Source organism: Pinus tabuliformis, chromosome 6 (assembly GCF_031772625.1).
Source record: "Pinus tabuliformis cultivar Carrire ecotype Pingquan chromosome 6, CPIR1, whole genome shotgun sequence".
Lineage (NCBI taxonomy): Eukaryota > Viridiplantae > Streptophyta > Pinopsida > Pinales > Pinaceae > Pinus > Pinus tabuliformis.
The window spans coordinates 833,429,985-833,435,984 of NC_142292.1; the positions used below are offsets into that span (position 1 = coordinate 833,429,985).

At 30.7% G+C, this 6,000-nt stretch overlaps 1 long non-coding RNA gene across 1 annotated transcript; it reads left to right on the forward strand.

Annotated features, from left to right (window-relative positions):
- The first annotated feature begins 1,410 nt into the window (after positions 1 to 1,410).
- Positions 1,411 to 1,874, forward strand: LOC149261432 (uncharacterized). Its single transcript, XR_016248450.1, has 3 exons — positions 1,411 to 1,449; positions 1,596 to 1,698; positions 1,794 to 1,874. It is a non-coding gene; the product is annotated as an uncharacterized LOC149261432 (long non-coding RNA).
- Positions 1,875 to 6,000: the final 4,126 nt, after the last annotated feature.

Sequence of the window (6,000 nt, forward strand, 5' to 3'; positions counted from 1 at the left end):
CTTAAAATAGCTTTGAACCAATTGATCTATACAAAAAATTTGAGAGAGAGAGAGAGAGAGAGAGAGAGAGGGGGGGGGCCTTGGTTTGCGTGCTTGCCTTGAGAAAGCTCTTTTTCCCTACAAAACAGAAAACAGAAAACCCAACACGAATATGCAAATAAAAACGAACCTTGCGGCTCGAAGTTAGCTTTAGCCAAAAAACTAGAAATTTTAAAAAAAATCTCAAAGTTAGCTTTAGCCGAAAAACTAAATATTTTTCTCAATGTTTCTGATTTTCCGAGATCACACTAAGGTGCAGGGAAAAGAGCATACGCATGAGAAAAATCCTTCCTTTCTGTTTATGATTTGCCCAGATCGCACAGAGTCGCAGGGCAAAGAGCATACGCAGAAATGAAAGGTATAGATCCGGTTAAAAAAAAAGGCTAAATAAACCGAAACCGAAGTAAGCAGAGAGAAAATAACAGTAAACTGCAAAAAACATTGTATACCTCCCGATCTGAAAAATGACGCAGCTAGGGCTACCGGAAACCTTTTCGCGTGAAACGAAAGGGGTTCCCACTGGAACAGATGCTCCGAACGCAAAAGAGCAGTCCTCTCGGCCCGAAAGCAGTCAGAAACAGCAGATCTAGGAAACGACAGCCGCATGCAGTTCTACCGGCTTCAGATTTGGATCACCAACGGACACGGCCCTCAAATAGCTTTGATACCATGTAGGAATTTACAGGGTAAGTTCCTCAGAAAGAATACCAAAAGGACACCGCTCACAACCAGATCACAGATCAATACACCAGTATTTTTGACGTGGTTAAAACCCTCAAAGAGGGAAACAATCCACGGCCTGTCCCAACGTGGGTACTACAGGCAATTTATTAATCAAAGAATGAAAATTTACATAAGCTTCTCTCATGCACGGATTACCCGAACAATGACCCTCCATGCGCTTTAAATAGAACTCATGGACCAATCGGGTGTCAAGCCACGGATCAAGTGTCGGTAATACCGAGGAGAGAATGAACCGTCGGATCACTACGTATCGTGACCGTCGGATTGTAAGTTACAAAATGTACAACGGTAAAGAAACACACTTTACCTAACTCTATACCTAACTCTATACTAGACCAAGTTGAACTTAACTATATCCTATGTGTCAGAATATCCTAACAGAGGCCAAAGATCTAAAAGGCTCATTCAACTTTCTTGGTTTTAATTATTACTCAACTGACTTTACCATCAACAATTCCACTCCACAAAATCCCTTGGACACTGACCTTTAAACACTTAATTTCTTGGCAAAGTAGACAATCAAGTTCGAAAACATCGACTGACTCACGGTATTTTAATTGGTATTTGATTCTTCTATGGTGCAATATTGCATATATATTTTTTGGTATTAAAACTTCCTTGTTTGGTGCTTCAGATGAAGTAAACGGAGTTTACATCGGATCCGATGTAAGTGAACATTACAGATTTTATTTTTTTTCTGTATAATAAGCTTTAATGAACGACACAACTTTAAGTTAATAAGGTTTAATGAAGCACAAGTTACACTCACTACTTTTAAGTTAATAATATATCTCCCCGTTTGCGGTTTGCAGGAAGGTGTGAGCTCTTTTAGGTCTTATCCTGCTGGATTAAGGGATGTGATCAACTATACGAAGCACCGCTATAACAATCCTCCCATATACATCACTGAGACAGGTACGCGACAATGTTTCAGTTCTGGGTTGTCAATAATATCTTCGCTAAAAAACATGGATCTGATCATTACGCACAACAACATGAATTTTGAATAGGGTACGCTGATTTCGACAATGCCACAACCCCGCTCGAAGAAGCATTGCGTGATTCGAGGCGAGTGGAGTACCATTCTCAACATCTATCATACCTACTTGAAGCAATAAGGTGCGTGCAACATATACACGTATTTGTTGTTATTTGAGTTTGCCATGTGGAGTGCGAGTTATTGACCAGGGCTTTTTAATTTTGATCAAATGAATTGCAGGGAGGGAGTGGATGTGCGAGGTTATGTGGTTTGGTCGCTTCTGGACAACTTTGAGTGGGCTAGTGGATATGACTATCGATTTGGTTTATATTATATTGATTACAATGACAACTTAAAGCGATATGCCAGGGAATCTGCCCATTGGTTTAGAAACCTCCTCAAATCATAGAACGAACACGATTCTGCCCATTCGTTTTACAAACCTCAATTCAATTCAATTCATTTCTGTGTAATGTAATGCCCCAATAATGGATATAGGTATCTCAGCATATTGTGGATGTTTTCACTTTGCTGGAGTCCTTTGTAAATACTATTTTCGCTCGCCATTACTATTTAATCATATTGCCACTGTTTTCCTTAACCATTATTATTATTTAATCAATTGCAACTGTTTTTTTTGGTTAATTATTATTATTATTTAGTCAATTGTATTTCCACAGTTTGTGGAAATGTTTTGAGTGATTCAATGGAAATTTGTTGTTATTAAGTTTATGTAAATTGTGTATATTATTTTTATTAAAAATTTTGTTCATAAATTTCTAATATGTATTTTCATGGATGTAATTTTCTTTTATAATTGTAATTGAATTAATTTTTATAAAAGAAAAAGTTTGAAATTAAATTTATATTATGTCTATTTCTTTTTCTTTTTTTTTAATAAAGGAAAATATTTGAAATCAAATCTATACTATGCTTATTTCTCTTTTCAACTTTTGGAATTACTAGTCTCCATCATTATCAAAGCAACAATTCTAAGTTTCACGTCAATTTATGGTAATTTTATTGTTTTTTTTTGGTGTGTAAAAGGTTCTAATTAAAACCATTTCATCGCTTTCTATATAAAAGGTTGTAAATTAATTCATATAAAATTATTACACTACTTTCATTAAATTATCTATCTGAATAAATGATATAAGAATAAATATAGCTCATATTACTTCTAAACAACTTCTATAATTTCAATTCCAAAAGAGCTAAAATATTTATAAGTGGAATCACATCGTTTATTATATGTAAATATGTTTTCTAGATGACATGTATATATTTATAAAATAACAAATAAATAAACAATCTGCAAAATTTTAAGTTTAGTAAACTTAATTTCCACCAAAAATAAATAATATAACAATTACATTATTCTATATTGTATATAATTTAACTTATCATTTCATAATATTACTTTCTTATAATATAGTTAAATTATTATAATTTTGGATTACAATTTTCACAAACTTAATTTATACAATTAATAAAAATGTGAAATCTAGATTTAAAATTTCAAAACAAGAAAATTGATTATTAATATCTCCTTATCTCAAAGCTAAATAAGAGGTAGAAACCATATATTCGTTGTGCCAAAAGATAATTTGTACAACTAGTATCAGGCTAAATGTATGTTTCTTTTTTTTGTTATTGGACAAAGAAAAAATCCCATGTTGGGAAAAATAAACGATTTCAATGGCCACTTGAGTAGGATTGCTCTATATCAACTTTAATTCTTTCTAGTTAATAGTTTCTTTCTACTTTATCAAATGAATATGAGAGAGATTTAGGCCCTCAATAGAATATCCCAACATCTATATTGATATAAATATTTCAATTCAAATGTTTGAACATGCACAGGTTTGTGTGTTTGTATTTATTCAATGGAGATTGATTTCAACAATAGAGGTTTGTAGTGAAATGATGGCAATATAAACATGTTTAGAAGAGATGACACATATGAGAAATATTTCATCTCCTTAATACAATTAAGTGAAAAAAAGTTTTATCAAATACTTTTTCAATTAAGTTTTCAACAGTTTCTTTGTTTCCCAAATCTAGCAAAGTGCATGGTATGCCACACTAGATGTAAAAGTTCTTAAATATCATTGTTATAGATTCATCTTAACCACATATCTAGCATGCACCAAGAAGGGCCAAATCTCTTCATGTGAGAACTTCTTTAAGAGTGCACAATCTGATTTTAAAAAAATGGCATCCCTCTCATCCCTTCGTAGATCCCAATGAATATACAGTGGTTCTCTATCTATATATATATATATATATATATATATAATGCGTAAATTTTCATTGTTTAAAATGTACTTTTGAATGCTATATGGAGTACATAATTGAAACTTGACTTGTAAGTCCAAAATTCCTTTGCTCAATATGATGAGAAAATTTCCATACATATATATAGGGGAAAAATGGCCAAAATGTTAAATAGTGAGACTACTTCAACCGTTTTAACCATAAAAGCTTTCTTTTCTTTTTTTCAAATTATTTATATGACGGATGCACAATTTATTTTTAAAACAATATTGATATATACATATTTGACATGTACTCATTGAGATTTCTAAATTAAAATGATTTTTTTTGTTATTAATATATATTTGAGTATAAGTTAATATTACTTAATCTTGTTGTATATATTTTATTGAACACCCACATTGAAAACTTTTGTTATTGGAATATTTTTAAATCTTACATATTACTTTTATTTTGAGAAATAAATGAATTACCAATCTCCCTTTTATTATTCTTATAAAGAAGTACTTGATATTTTTTATTTAATTTTCTATTTTCAATTACTTTTTTTCTTCGCACATTGAATATTTTATTATAAACTAATTAGAATATTTGATTTTGACATAAATTATTGACATAGATGGTCAAATGTTTATTTAACTCTCGTGTTGTAATATTTTGAAAATTATAACGTTTAAACATCTTAAACGCACTTCTCTTTTACCTCGTGTTTACTTTCTTAAAGTTGGTATAAAATTATATTAAGTTATGAAGACATCGAAATATTTTATTTATGACTAAGACTGTGTGGAAAATTATCATCCACATTGCGTTGTCATATCAACACCAAATTTAGTGACCGTTATTAATCATGCTTTTAATTAAAACTAACTAAACATGCATATTCATTTTTGTTTTTTGATCACGCTTTTAATTAAAACTAACTAAACATGCATATTCATTTTTGTTTCTTGATCATGCTTTTAATTAAAACTAGCTAAACATGAATATTCCTTTTTTTTTATGATACTGACATTGCTTTTCTATATAGAGAATATGAATATTTTAATTGTATTTTAATACCTGGACATGTATCAATTCCATGTTGCCCATGGAGTGAATCACAAATCCCCCTCATACTGATTTGTCTAAAGTGCCTCTCAACTCAATCAAACATTGTTGTATATTGATGTGAATTTTATCTAATATGTCCATTATTGGACAATGCTCTTTGTTGTTCACTCATCATCTTTTTCCACATGCAACATATATTGTGAAATACGTTGGGATTTTCTCTTTGCCATTGATACATGGAGCCTCTCATGAATTTATAAATGACATTTTGGCAACAATTAATGAAAGATGGGTAGGAGAAAATTTATGGCTTTGGAATTCTTATAAGTGAGTAAATTTTCAATAGGTTCATTGTTTATGACTTTAAGTTGATTAGAAATATCAATTCCAACATTTGTGCTTTTGGTTGTCTCCGCTACTTAATAAGAAATATCCAAAAACAAATTAAATAATTTATAATATGAAATTATCATTAAATGTGTTATTCAAGTCATAGTGCATAATTTGTGTCTTGTAGGTTTTGGCTATTAATTCGGTATCTTCTTCAATCAAATTTTATAAAAGTCCAACAAGGATTTGTTGAATCACAAGTTTTAGTTATGTAGTCTACATAACCTAAGTGGCTCGAGCTTTTTTAGCTATGTAGTATAAGTTTAAAAAATGCATTTTAAACAATAAAAAGTCACAATCTTAAGAAAAATTGCATTGCTAGATTTTGCCTATAAAAATCCAAAACATGGGATAGTTAGAGTGTGCCAACTCACAGTCCATTGCAATTATGGAGAAATACATAAAAATTCGATTTGTCCTTCTATCTCAAATAATGATATTTGATTTTCCTATGAACGTTCATTTAGCATTTTCCTAACAAAATTTCATTTGATGATATACTAAAGTATTATAATTAA